This window comes from Malaclemys terrapin, chromosome 6 (genome assembly GCF_027887155.1).
Source record: "Malaclemys terrapin pileata isolate rMalTer1 chromosome 6, rMalTer1.hap1, whole genome shotgun sequence".
Classification (NCBI taxonomy): Eukaryota; Metazoa; Chordata; order Testudines; family Emydidae; genus Malaclemys; species Malaclemys terrapin.
In genome coordinates, this window is record NC_071510.1 from 130,404,175 (window position 1) to 130,419,131 (window position 14,957).

The 14,957-nt window shown below is 52.9% G+C and overlaps 1 protein-coding gene across 3 annotated transcripts in view; it reads right to left on the reverse strand.

The window, feature by feature from the left end:
• CNTFR (ciliary neurotrophic factor receptor) overlaps window positions 1–14,957 on the reverse strand; it is a 443,800-nt gene that overhangs the window by 346,554 nt on the left and 82,289 nt on the right. For all 3 annotated transcript variants that reach the window (XM_054033199.1, XM_054033201.1, XM_054033200.1), the window contains exon 2: window positions 4,791–4,896. The gene's annotated coding sequence lies outside the window, so the exon portion shown is untranslated. The remainder of the gene's footprint in view (window positions 1–4,790; window positions 4,897–14,957) is intronic.

Here is a 14,957-nt window from a genome sequence, read left to right on the forward strand (position 1 = left end):
GTCCCTCACTGCCCCCCGGAAAAAAAAAAAACCCTCACACATACAATTGCAGGCACACTGAGGAACCCGACTGAGCGGATTTCCCAGCGTGGCTCCAAGCTGCCGGCTGTTTTACCCTCCCGGCGCTGGTTCTAACCCCCAGGGGGGCAACTGGGTTTGGGTGGGAAGGTCTGTACCCAGAGCGTGCTGCATCCAGCGCAGTGCAGCGTAGTAAAGCATGGGACAAGGCATGCAGATCATCAAGCCCTTGAAACCCGTCTGACGGCGGGCTCGAATGAACAACTCCTGCCCCATGGAGATTGCTAGGAAAAGCATTTAAGACCCTGGAGAGAAATTAGATGATAACTTTGTCCACTGGCTCATTTGTCCATTCAAAGGTTGGTGCAAGGAAGTGTGGTCCAGGGGTGAGGGGGCTAGCCTAGGACACCTGGGTTCAATTCTTGGCTCAGCCACTGCCTTCCTGTGTGACCTTGGACATATCACTTAATTGACCCCATGGCTCAGTTCCCCCCCTGTAAAATGGGGTGAATATCGTACCTCCCTGGAGCGGTTAGAGAGGCTAGAACGTATCATGACCATGAGGCACTCAGATACAGTGGTGCTGAGGGCAATGTAAGTACCCAGAGACAGTGCCTGTTGTGGCTGTGAAGTCCTGAGTGGCCAATGGTGTGTAGCATCGTGACCACTACAAGGTTATTCATAGGTTCCAAGGCCAGAAGGGACCATTGTGATCAGCGAGTCTGACCCCCTGTAGAGCCCAGGCCAGAGACCTGCCCCACACTAATTCCCAGAGCAGATCTTTTAGAAAAACATCCAACCTTGATTTACCAAATGGTCAGTGATGGAGAATCCTCCACGCTCCTTGGTTAATTGCTCCAGTGGTTAATTACCCTCCCTCCTCTGTTCTTCTCCCCCCCGGTAAGTGGGTCATTCAAGTGTTGCTGACCCCTTGGTATTGATGCGGATGCAACATGTAATTCCAGGTTGCTGCTGCCTTCCAGGGGAATGAAGATCCTTTCCAAGAGGACCACTCCCTGAGACGCCATTTCATTTGCACCTCGCCCTTCAGGATCTGGCAGCTCCCGGTGGGCTCCAACACAGGCAAACTGAACTGCAGTGTGCATAGCAGAGGGGGGGAAGACTGTGGGGACTGGTCCTCCTGCCAGCCAGGCATCTTCCCAAAAGAGTGCGACAGGGCTAATGTGGGGTGCCGTTTATCACAATTCATACAGAAGCTCCTCTCTCGCACACACGCAGATGCAGGAGAGGTGGAAGCACATGTAATTGGGACCAGCCCCGTGCAAAATTCATTCCAGGTAATGAAACAAACGATCCCCAGACAGATGGATTTGCTGCTCCCTCCTTTCCTTGACCTATTGCTGTTTGGCTTGGACAGCTCAACGTGGCCTTATCGGCAGATCGGCTTGCAGCCGCGGCACTCTGCCAGCCTCCCTTGTTCCAGAGCACTGGGTAATATAATTTTTTTTTTTAATATTTATGGGCCAGATCACATGCCTTATTAAGCCAGACCTAAATCATTCCTCCACCAGCCCCCACCTCCAAGATCCTGTGGAATGTGCCTGCCATTAAACACGCAATTAGCCTGCATTTACAAATCTGCAAAAGGCTCTGGCCAGCCATTCATCGCTCACCAGTGGGGATTTTATGCCTCCCACCAGCTGAGTCCATCTTGTTCACTGTCTAATTAGTCACCGGCAAGCCAATTCCATTGGAACCGGCTGCAGTGCCACGAGCTACCAAAGTACTACGGCCTCCTCCTCAGAGAGCGGGGGACCGGCCCGTGTCTTTGGACAAGTAAATGTCTGAGTCCTGCCAGCTCTAGGACACAGGCCTGGCCTGCTCCGGGCAGCTGCTGCGTGCTCTCAATTTCCCTTGACCATGGTGAGAGGTCCTGCTGGTGCTGCGGGGGCCCCCAAGGGGGAAAATGGGGACATCCCTCCCCCTCCTTAGAACCCCCCAGACCCAGAACTGTGCAGGGGAGAACACGCTTCTTGAGGGCAGTAAGACCCACGTGGCATCCCCTCTCCCCCAGCCACGTGGCCTTTGGGAGGGAGGAACCAGCCCGGGAGCAGGTCAAGCCAGGACTATCGGACGCTGCTGATGTCATTCCCGACGTTGCACCCTGAACGTTCCATCCTCTGTGCTGATTGGCTGCTCGCCTCAACCCTCACCTGCGCCCCGCCTCCCACCCAGCCAATTCCCAGCTAGCGGAACCCCACGGAGAGGATTTCAATCACAAAACAAATGCGGAACTCACATGCCATTTGCCCCCATCACACAGTGGTCCCTCTGCTCGTGCGGCAGACCCCTCCCCTCCATCCTTTGTCTATTTACATTGCAAGCTCTTTGGGGCAGGGACTGTCTCTTGCTTTATGTCTGTCCGGCACCTTGCACGACGTGGCCTGATTCTGCACTGCCACAATCCACGTGAGAAATAACGGATAAAGCCCCCAACACCTGGCGGGATTGGAGCTTTCAGACCCTGCTCTTGCAAGCTACTGGGCAGCGCCAAGGCCAGGAGTTGGTCGAATGCGGCCTGTTGACCTCAACAGAAACTGACAATACTCAGCACCCTTTGCGGGAGGTGCTCTGCTCCTGGCAGGATTGGACCCCCGTCTCTCTGGTTGGCATACGTGTTCTGCACGCATCCCGCTTCTCCCGCTAAATGAGCATCCGGCCAACAGGCTAGGAAAATACCAGCCCAGCAGGGATTAACAGAAAGGCCCAGATGGAACGTGTCCATTGCTGATGTGGGCCCTGGCAATGATACCACCTTGGAGGGGATCACTCCACAACCAGGGCTGGCTCGGTGCTTTGACACTGTATGACCCCACCAGGAAAGGGATAGGATCAAAACAGATCAAGATGTGCTGGCCCAAGGGCACCCCAGACGGAGAGCCAGAAGCACCACCGCTCAGAACCACCACTAACCCAAGCCCCTCTTTCCCTGCTGCCTGGCTTGGACGATTCTAAGAGCAACGTGACAGAGCCGGATTCGTACTCCTCCACTGCTTAACGCCAGCGAGCGCCAGGGGACGGATCATTCAGCAAAGCCAAGGAGAGAAACAAGCAGCATTTAACCATTAGCATGTGTGTAAGGAGACCCTTAATAAACTCTTTTCCCTCGTTCCTGTCTGCCTTGCTCCGGGCCACTAATCCAATTGAGCAGAGCTCAGCGCTTGTAACAAAGCTGTGACACATTTGTCAGGTCCCTGACTAGACCCATGGCTAATTTTACAACACTAATTTATCTTAGCATATTATATCGCTTTAATTTCGTCCCCCCGGATCCCATTACCACCGCCGTACCTTGTAGCCAATGTGTACCGGTAATTGCTATTATTAGCAACGTACTCCACTGGAGATGCCCTGCAAATAAAGGGAGCAACAAGCAATCCAGCCATCAGGCCAGCATGCACTGAATCAGAAAGGGAAGCAGGCCAGCCCGCCAGGAAAACGAGGCGGCAGAAAGAGGAGGAAAAGGTGGCACCTGGACAAATGGGATGAAATAAAGGTCAAACTCTACTTTTGGTGACACTGGTGTAAATCCGGAGTGACTCCGCTGGCAGCAAAGGAGCCAGGCTGGTGTAAATCCGGAGTGACTCCACCGGCAGCAAGGGAGCCAGGCTGGTGTAAATCCGCAGTGACTCCACCGGCAGCAAGGGAGCCAGGCTGGTGTAAATCCAGAATGACGCCGCCGGCAGCAACGGAGCCACACTGGTGTAAATCCGGAGTGACTCCGCCGGCAGCAAGGGAGCCATGCTAATGTAAACGTGGAGCCACTCTAATGCTCTGCATTTACACCCCGGCTTTCCCAGTTGCAATCGACTCCCCTGTGTTATGCAAACAATGGTGATTCCAATTTGAAAGTCATCCTGCCCTGCAATCTAGGGACAGATACATATTTTTTAAACGCAGCAGCCCAGAACTTTTAATGACCTCACTGCTTCTGATGGGGTTCCAAATTCAGGTCAAGGAGTTCCCCCTGCGTTAGTCAGAACAGTCCCAAGATACTCCTGGGGCCACTTCATTTTACCGCTGTCTAACTTGTGACAACATGTCCCTGTGTCACTACACAACATCTGCACATGGTGACACGACAGCTCAGTCTTGGATCGCAAAGCTGAGAGGAGACAATTTTATCTAGGGAGAGAAGGGCCAACCGCTCCCCACAACAGACTGTGCCAAGGAGGCAGAAGGCAATTGCTTGTGTGCTGGACACCGGCCAGAGCAGTAGATGGAACCCACCTACCAAGGCTAGAGGTGATATTCAGCCAGCAAAAGCCATCATCAAAGATGGTGCAGCGTCCCTTGCACTGGTTCGGGACTGACTGAGAGACCTGCTTGTTTGGAATCACCAGAACCACTCTGCTTTCCTGGAGAGTCTCCCAAAGAAATGCTGACCCTGCTCAGCTCAAGAACAAATGTTGACGCTGCTTATCCAAGAATGGAGCCCAAGTCGTGCTGGCAGGAAACCTTTCCACAGAACCCCCTTCCGTGAGCACTCAGAGATCTGCGCTTTCATGTGTCGCCCAGCTGAAGCTGGATGTCTCTTCCCAAGAAGCTAAATAACTAAACAAGTGGCAAAAGCACGGTCTAAAAGCTCCAAATAAATAACGAGGCAGCACCTGCCTCCTTGGCAGTCGGCATCAGGAGGAGAGGCCTGGAGGTGGGGGGCACGGCAGGCTAGATTCCGAGCTCCTGGATGCGCCGTCTGGCAGTGATGCTCAAAGCGAAACAAATGGGGCTGTGACTAAACAACCTCTTACCTTTCCACCGGTCTGAATTCCCAAGGGTGTCCCCGATTTCTCATCAAATTCCTCGGGATTCCTCCACACGCTGCACTTGACCCTGGCGGGGTAGAACTGGGATTTCCTTTAAAAAAAGAAAGAGAAAACTACTGTCAGAGATTGGCACCGCTACTTTGTCGCCACCATTTTTCTGGGTGGGATTTCCCACGCTCACGCCTCTGGGTGGGGACCCGCTTCTGGCTGAGACTCGGTAGCTGGTGGCCAGAACAGCGTGCATGGCTCATCGAGGTAAAAAAATAATTCTCATAGGGTTGTTCCTGCCCCACCCCGAAACGTGTGTTAATTTCGTTAGTTCGATGTATACGAACTGGGGTGGGGGAGGGGTCGGTTTGCCCCGGCGTTGTCTTCGATCTGATTTAAAGAAATAATATGAACCAGTTTGGAAAAGAGAAGACTGAGAGGGGACATGATAGCAGTTTTCAGGTATCTAAAAGGGGGTCATAAGGAGGAGGGAGAAAACTTGTTCACCTTAGCCTCTAAGGATAGAACCAGAAACAATGGGTTTAAACTGCAGCAAGGGAGGTCTAGGTTGGACATTAGGAAAAAGTTCCTAACTATCAGGGTGGTTAAACACTGGAATAAACTGCCTAGGGAGGTTGTGGAACCAGGGGCAGGTGCCCATGTGCACGAGGAGCACCTAAGATTGTCAAGTTTCAGAGTAACAGCCGTGTTAGTCTGTATCCGCAAAAAGAAGAACAGGAGTACTTGTGGCACCTTAGAGACTAACAAATTTATTAGAGCATAAGCTTTCGTGGACTACAGCCCACTTCTTCGGATGCATATGAAGAAGTGGGCTGTAGTCCACGAAAGCTTATGCTCTAATAAATTTGTTAGTCTCTAAGGTGCCACAAGTACTCCTGTTCTTCTTTTTAAGATTGTCAACTGAGTCAGGGTTGGGTCTTTGCTCCTTGTTGGTACAGGCTTGGGCCAAACCCAAATCAGGGCCTTAAGTTATTAGGGGAATAAATGAGGATCATAAAGTATAGTCCCAAACTTACTATTGGCATTTAATGGATCAGCCACATACGAGAGTCTGGGTGAATATTCAGGCTCATTAACTTTCCTTGGTGCTTTTTTTAATGCTTTGCATTAGGGGATAATCTGCGCATAGCACATTTAGATGCTTTGCAATAGGCCAGCGGCTTTCAGCCTTTTTTCATTTGCGGACCCCAAAAATATTTTGACTGGAGGTGCGGACCCCTTTGGAAATCGTAGACATAGTCCGCGTTGAAAACCACCACAATAGGCATCTCTACCTCATTTTATAACCCAGTTACAACGAGTACATCTCACGCCATTGGGGCTGCAAAGGGACTTTCCCAAGAGCAGCAGCAACTTTAGGAAAAGTTCGTGTCCCATCTGCATTTAGGGGGTCACCCCAAAGCCCTGGGAAATCGACAGAAGACTTTCTGTTGACTTCAACAGGCCACAGCAAGGGTTAAAAGAACCCGACCCCAAAGGCCTGTAAACGATAAATAAATAAGTGAAACCTCATTGGGCATCTGTGCGGCTGATTGAGAAACTCTCATTTGCAAAGCGCTGGGAAATAATTAAAAAGTTTTCCCGGAGCCTAAGGAGGGAAGCAGCCCGTTTGTCACGCCAGCAGCGTGTGGCGCGCTGCAATTTATCACACCTGTCAGGTGTCAGGCGCTGAAATATTTAACTCCGCCAGCCCCGAGCCGAGCCTGCGCCGCGCCCCATCACTCACAGCAGACTCTGCCGGACATATGGGAGCCAGCGATCGAGGGAGCTGGCAATGATGGACGGAGATGACAGAGGGCTCCCCCGCCCTTCGCCGGCTCGGCTGAGAGGCCGACAGGACTGTTTTACAGCTCTGAATTGCAGATGAAGTAAACAGACAAGGCCGGGTTGGAACTGAATCACAGCGCCAATTCGTCACCACCTATCGGAGAGCAGTTGAGGCTGCCCAGGGTGATGGCGGGAGGGAAATGGGAGAGAGATCCTGGATGGATAGGGAAATTCTTAGTTGATTCCTCAGATCCATCCACAAAGATGCAGCTCCCAAGGGGTAAGCAAGGAGCACACAACCCAGGACGCTAAGGGGGAGCTTTATCCAGGACCCTGCCCAAGACCGACCCCGAGGGAGACCCCCGGAGCCAGAAGAAGATAGATATCAAGGTGTCAAGTTAGAGCAGTGTGATCCAGGGGACAGGGCACGGGGCTGGGAGTCAAGGCAGTTGGGATCCTTGTCCTGGCTCTGCCACTCAGTGACCTTGGCCTCAGTTTCTCCTCCTGCCCTCTGTTTCTCTTGTCTGGTTAGACTGTAAGGTCCCCAGGGCAAGGGCTGCCTCTCCCTAGGTGTGTATGTTGCACCCAGCACAATGTGGCTTAGATCTGAGCTGGGGCCTCTACCGGTTACTGTAATACAAAGAATTAACACTAACCAGGTACGACCCGGCTAAACCCCAGGGACACAGCAAGACGACAGGATAAGCCCCAGGGAAGTTTCCATGAGCCAGAGGAGGGACAGATGCCTCCAGTGTAACCTGGACTTGTGCCTCCCCAAACAGCCTGGCCCCTGCCCCCTCCCACTTCCCACCCCCCTCAGATCCCCTGACCGCCCCCTATCCAACCCCCCCTGCTCCCTGTCTCCTGACTGCCCCAACCCCTATCCACACCCCCTCCCCAACAGGCCCCCAGGACTCCTACGCCTATCCAACCCCCCCCATTCCTCATCCCCTGACGGCCCCCTCCCAGAACCTCCACCCCCTACTCCCTGTCCCCTGACTGCCCCCCGGGACTCCCTGCCCCTTATCCAACCGGCCCCGCTCCCCACCCCCTTACCATGCCGCTCAGAGCAGCAAGAGCTTGCAGCCCTGCTGCCCACACTGCCCGGCAGGAGCTGCGGACCAGAGCGCGGGTGGTGCGGCGATCTGAGGCTGCAGGGGGGCGGGACAGCAGGGGAGGGGCTGGGGGCTAGCGTCCCCGGCCGGGAGCTCAGGGGACGGGCAGGACGGTCCCGCAAGCCGGATGTGGCCCGCGGGCCGTAGTTTGCCCACCTCTGGCCTAGAGGACTCTTGAGCGCTCTCCTTGCCCTCCGTTGCTATGGTTGCAGGAAAAGAGGGAGACCCATTGGCAGGTGACATGACAGGGGAGAAGTTGCACTCAGGCTGTCCCGTGGATAAAAAGACTCCAGTCTCCAGGGACTGCCCAGTCCAGGACCCTTCACCAGCATGAAACCCACTTTGTAATTCTTGGGGGGGAACAAAGCACACACTCACACACCGGTATCGTGGCTATTTCCCTGTCCACAGGATGGAAACCATAAGAACATCAGAGCGGCCACACAGGGTCAACCCAAAGGTCCATCTAGCACAGGTTCATCAGTGGCCAACGCCAGGTGCCCCAGAGGGAATGAACAGAACAGGGAATCATCAAGTGATCCATCCCCTGTCGCACATTCCCAGCTTCGGTCAGAGACTAGGGACACCATCCCTGCCCATCCTGGCTAATAGCCATTGATGGACCTATCCTCCGTGAACTTATCTAGTTCTTTTTTGAACCCTGTTATAGTCTTGGCCTTCACAACATCCTCTGGCAAGGAGTTTGACTGTGCATTGTGTGAAGATATTACTTCCTTTTGTTTTATAACTGCTGCCTATTAATTGCATTTGGTGTCCCCTAGTTCTTGTATTATGAGAAGGAGTAAATAACACATCCTTATTTACTTTCTCCACACCAGTCATGATTTTATAGACCTCAATCATATCCCCCCCTTAGTCGTCTCTTTTCCAAGCTGAAAAGTTCCAATCTTATTAATCGCTCCTCATACAGAGCCGTTCCATACCCCTAATCATTTTTGTTGCCTTTTTCTGAACCTTTTCCAATTCCAATAGATCTTTTCTTTTGAGATGGGGCGACCACATCTGCACACAGTATTCAAGATGTGAGCGTACCATGGATTTATATAGAGGCAATATGATATTTTCTGTCTTATTATCTATCCCTTTCTTAATGATTCCCAACATTCTGTTCACCTTTTTGACTGCCACTGCACATTGAGTGGATGTCTTCAGAGAACTATCCACAATGACTCCAAAATCTCTTTCTTGAGTGGTAACAGCTAATTTAGACCCCATCATTTTATAAGTATAGTTGGGATTATGTTTTCCAATGTGCATTTCTTTGCATTTATCAACATTGAATTTCATCTGCCATATTGGTGCCCAGTCACCCAGTTTTGCGAGATCCCTTTGTAGCTCTTCGCAGTCTGCTTTGGACTTCATAATCTTGAGTAGTTTTGTATCATCGGCAAAATTTACCACCTCACTGTTTACCTCTTTTTCCAGATCATTGATGAATATGTTGAACAGGACTGGGCCCAGGACAGACCCCTGGGGGACACCACTATTTACCTCTCTCCATTCTGAAAATCACGAGGCGCCTGCAACACTTACAATGCAAACCACTGAGTAATTCTGTAAACAGGCCCCGGCTCTGTAAAATCCTGAACGAGGACCCAGAATCTTTTGCAAATTGTGGCCAAATTTCAGAGGGAAATTCTAGATTGACAGGATCCAACTGGGCTCGCTTGACACAAGAGGCATTTAGCTGGGATCCCACCGGGAGCTCCATATGCACTGAATGTAACATATCACCCACTCACCTGGATACCCTTGCAAGATGGAGGTCTTGATGAATTCACACGATCGCAGGAGGACTAAGCAGCACACCAAGCTGTGGCCTCCAATGCACACAGATAGCGGAGACAAAAGCTAAGTCACGCACACAGACACACATCCCACGAGGGACGAGAACTCTGGGTCTCGAGCTACAGAAATGCAGTCGTCTTCCAAAGAAAACTCCATCCACCTCCTCTTCTCAGGCTTCTAGTCACTACACTGTTCAGCCAGCAGAGGGTACTGGCTCACACCCACACACAACATTAGACAGCACCGAGGTCTATCTGAGCAGTCCTGATTCATTTTCCCTAGACAACAGCAACCAGCACTCCCAGAAGCTATGGGGCCTACTTCTCTTCTCACCGATCCTGGTGGTGATCAGGGGAAATCCCCTTGAAGACAATGAAGTTCCACGGGTGCAAGCGAGAGGAGCTTACATGATAAGCTCTGTCCAATAAAGGGCAGGAGTGTGTATTTAATATTTATTTTAATATATATGTACACAGATGTTGAATCCCTGCGCTGTGTGACATTAATCTCAACCCTTTAACCGTGGCACACAAACACATGCACAGACACACAAACACACACGCACACACATATTTTTCAGCATTGGGCCAAATTTAGGTGGATTTTCATGGGGACAGCAAAAGGTACATCCCTGACTCCAGCGAGACACCCCACTGCTAAATATCACAGCCTTGTTCCAAAGCCGGGAGGTGCAAGAGCATCTCAGTGAAACAGAATCATAGAATTCATCATTGTAAGAATCATAGAACTGGAAGTGACCTCGAGAGTCCCCTGCACTCATGGCAGGACTAAGTATTACCTGATCATCCTGGACAGGTGTTTGTCTGGGCAAAACAACATTCTTTTCCCTAACTTCATTCTGAGAAAGTTAAACTGGTTTTGCTGCAATTTCCCCAGAACATTTCACGCTGAAGCAGACGCTCCGAATGGGACATCTCAGCCCCAATGGTTAAAGTTGGTAATTAACAATCACTGAAAATAGTCTTGTAATCAACTGTGGTGGGCAACCTTAACGATAGGCATCACATCTGTAGTAAGTTACACCCCCACTTATTGACCAAAGGAAATCCTTTTCCCTGCCTAAAGCCAGTTGCTCTAAATAAAAGCTGACCTCACTAGTACCAAGAAATGCAGAGGCAATAAATCCACAGGGCCCTACAGCAATGCTATGATGTATTCGCTAGACGGTGATTTCGGTCTTCTCCCTTTGCGGGTGCACAACCCGAAACCCCCCGCGAAGGGGCTAGAATTCTGCAAGACAGGTGCTCAGCACTGTCTAAAATTCAGGCCCCTTGGAGATGTCTCAATCTGGGAGCAGAGTCGTCCAAAAATCAATTTTGAAATGTAAGAGTTGGTTCTAAAGCACTCCCACTGGTCACCTGTTGGGGACGCCGCCTTGTGCTGGAGTGATCGCTTCTGGAATGGCAGCAAAGAAAAAACACCGTTGCCTCGGTAGCCGTCAGGAGAGCCTGGCATTTTTATTGGTCTCTGCCTTCGCTCACATAAATAAAACGACAGGAACTTTATTTACTAGCTTAGAAAGGCGGAGAGATGAAGAAGCAGCTGAACGGGGAAGCCAAGTGAAGCCCAAGGAAGATTTTCAACCTGGGGAATAAGAGAAACAAAGCCCTGCTCTATCAGTGGACCAAACTGGAACCCCTGCGGCGGGCCAAATCAACGAATCGGATGTGGCTCAGGAACTGTGGCCGGTACAGCACGTCCTGAGCTCTCCAAGCAACTTGCGGCTGGGGATCGGCGGTGGGCAGGGAGTCGCTGGGGACGTGCTGGACTTTGTTGGCTGAAATCACAAGTGCAGCGGAGCCACTGGGGAGCAAAGAAAGGGTCCTGTTCTTTGTTTGAATTGACGTAAGGGCGCTGTTTATTGACCAGGCCGAAGGATCTGGCAGAGCAGCGTCATTTCAACCTGGCTCTGAACAGTAGCTCAAGAAATCGCACAGCGAAGCAGCATCGACAAAAGCCCTGTCTATTGCGGGTCTGAATTCCAGCCAGAGAGGGTCTCCCACTCAGCAAGGGTGTCCCCCAGATTTTTGGGCCCAAAATTGAGCAAATGGCACCCTGACCTGATGCCCAGGGGTCAGAGCATCGCTCAGGTTTGGCCCCGCAACCCCCTCCTTCATGAGGGAGTGGCCGTGGGGCAGCCAGTGCTGCCCCTCCTCACCCCTGCCTCTGGGATGCACTGTGCGCAACGTGCATGTGGCTGCGGGCACCACACCCACTTACACGCCCTTGGGTGCCCGGCCGGTGTATTGCAGCCAATGAAAAAGGAACCCTATTCCCAGAGTCTCTTCCCACTTCCAGGGGTGTAAATCAGGAGTAACTCCCGTGGGGTCTAGGAGTTAACGCCGGTGCACAGGAATCAGGGCCTGCATTTCAACAACTCTCCCTGTGGCCAAAGAGAGAAGATTGGTCATGCCCACATGAACCTCAGCTAAATCGGAGCCTGCTGCAGTTTGACTGAAGGCAGGGCAGGGGCAGAAGCAACAGCAGAATTCACTGATTACACAATCCATTGTGAGTGATTCGCCTGGTTCTCGTGCTTAATGGGGCAAAACACCCATTGGCTCCCATACGGACACCTAACCCCGCTGAGAACCAGGCTACTTATTCAGAGGCCGACAGACAGGGCGTGGCTTGAATCCAGCTAATGCAGGTAACAGTAGCAGCAAAGATAGCACAGCGCAGGCTCCAGAGCGTGCGCGTGAGCCCAGGACGTACCCAGAGTCTGTGCCAGCCTTGGGCGGCCCGCGCTGTGCTCTCTGCACTGTCGTTGGTACCCTCACTAGCTGAATCCAAGCTAGCTCGTGTAACGTGCACAGATTCACTGTGAAGCCACTGGAGCTGCCGTTTCCACGGTCAGCTCTTCGGGGCAGGGGGTTGCATGTGTCGGGCGGGGCACCGGATACACGACATTGAGTGAGGAATCCTGCTGGGCCCGCTTTGCAGAAATCAGGGCTAGTTTCCCACTCCCCAGAGGAGAAGTGAGAAACATCAGTGCCCCAGCAGAGATGGTGCCAGCGGCATTCCCAGGGGGGTTTAAAGCATCTTTAGCTGGGCTGTCGGGCGCTGAACGATATTGTCTGCCAAACACTCATCTCCTGGGTTGGAGAAGGCGGAGAATCTGGAAACGACAACTCAATGCATCCGCTTTGCTGAGAGCTTCCCCGCAGGCAAGTGTGGAGAGAGATGGGCAGCTCTCATCCAGACACCCCCAGACCCTGACACGTAGAGTTTTCTCAGATCTTAGCCTAAACCGCCGACTACCCCACCAAGCAAAGACTCAGATGCGCAGCTGCATCACGCATGCCCCACCCTAACCACCGCACTGATGTTGTGGAAAAGGGGCTCGTGCACAGGCTGGAGGCAGGACAGTGAAGTTCAGAGGCAGGTAATGCCATCGAGTGGCTCCTAACCGCCGCAATCCATCCAACAGCAAACCTTCATTCCCTGCCCCACTGAAAGCCTCAGCCACCAGGCATGCAGGACAACACACTAGAAAAGCCATCACAGCCAGGCAGCCTGCACCAGGCCCAGGGCAATGAGCTAATGGTGACCTAATGGGTCTCTTCCATTATTCCCATCTGTGGTCCCATGACTCAGTATCATGCTGATCAATACGAGGCCGTTTGTCAGTGAGACCAGCATCATCCCCGGCTGATTTCAGACGACACCTCTGGCCCTGACTCAGCCAGCGTGATGTCACTCCTGCAGGGTCCGTGCACAAGCCCAGAGATGGTGCAGAAGACTGAGGGGCATTGCCATTTTCTCCTGGACAAGAAGCCAGACCCATCTGCTTGGTGGGGGTCTCCGGGGACAATGCCAAGACGGGGATCCTAGCAGCGTGTCCAGAGCACCCTGCAGAAGCTCCACTGAGGCCGGGAGTGTCACCTGGGAGGACTCCAGTACTCAGTGGTCAAAGCAACTGAAACAGGATGGGGAGCTGTCACTGTCCCAGACTCCCAGCTCCCTTTCCTCCTTGGCTACGCCAGAGCCTTGTTCAGCCAAGTTCGGGAGAGGAAGACGAGCTGCCCTCCTCACCTCCTTACTTTAACCCAGTCAACAGCCAAGCAGACAATGCCTCCAATGCCCTACCTCGGGATCTCCGGTCCCTCTCTCCAGCCAGGGGACTCTCACAGGTGGTATCCTGACCCCCTCCCCAGCCAGGGGCCCACTGGACCGGAATTCTGGCCTTGCTGTAGGCAGTGGGGGTAGTTACTACTCTACGCTGGTCTAACCAGCGCCTATGTGAAGAGAGATCAGGGCTCTCTCACTCCATCCTGAGAGGCGGACCAGCCAGGTGTCTGCCTGGAACACCGAAGGGTGTGAGTCCTGTACAGCTACTGTGCAAGCCAGGGACGACTGTCACTGCCTCCCCGTAGGTACCGGTCACCACAGCCAATTCCCTGAGGTTCTCTCGTAGCTCTGCTCGGAAAGCGAAGGCCCAGCTTCTGGGATATGGTGCCCGGTAGAAAGGCAGGGTGGCCTAGTGGTTAGAGTGCTCACCCAGGAGACCCGGGTTCAGCTCCTTGCTGTGCCACAGACCCCGTGACCTTGGACATGTCACTCAGACCTTGCCCTACCCAGCTTGCAGGTGCCCTGCTGCCCGGTGGCATGCTCCACTCTGAGGCCCGGGCTCCCCACGCATTGTACGGAGAGAGTCAAGCACCGACCACAGAAACCTCGGAGCCTGCGGGGGTGGCTGGCATCTCAGCAGCGGTTTTGTGAATGCCAGTGGTATCTAAATGCTGGACGTAGGTGCCCAGAGAGGCATTTAGGCCCCTAAGTCTCTCTGTGAATCTAGCCCGGCAACTCTGTGCCTCGGTTCCCCATCTGAGGGAGCAGCCTTGCCTTGCCTCACAAAAAGAGGTACTTCTGTGGCACCTGTCACCGTAGCAGCTGCAGGGTCAGGAATCAGGGCCTGCCGCTGAGCCAGTCTCCAGACAACCTAACGAGCGCAGCTGGCCTGTAGCAGGGACGAATCGGCAGCCTGGCCCTGAAGCCCAGCAGCAGTTCAGTGGCGGCTCAAAACATTTGCCTACAGCTGTGATAGCTTCTGTGTCTGCTTGTTCGCAGCCTTGCTCCCACCTTATTCCAGCCCGAAGCCCTCCCTTGTCCAGGTAACCCAGTGCCAACCCTCAGCTCCGATTCCTGACTTCGGCGCTGACCTTGGCTCTGGCACCTGGCCTCAACCCTTGGGTCCGATTCCTGGCTACCAACTCCTGCTCTAACCACTAGGCACAGCACCCCACGTCCCGGTCACTGCCATGAGCACTTCACGATCGTTAGTATATCTATCCTTTGAACCATAGAACATTAGGATTGGAAGAGACCTCAGGAGGTATCTAGTCCAACCTCCCACTCAAAGCAGGACCAACCCCAACTAAATCATCCCAGCCAGGGCTTTGTCAAGACTGACCTTAAAAACCTCTAAGGA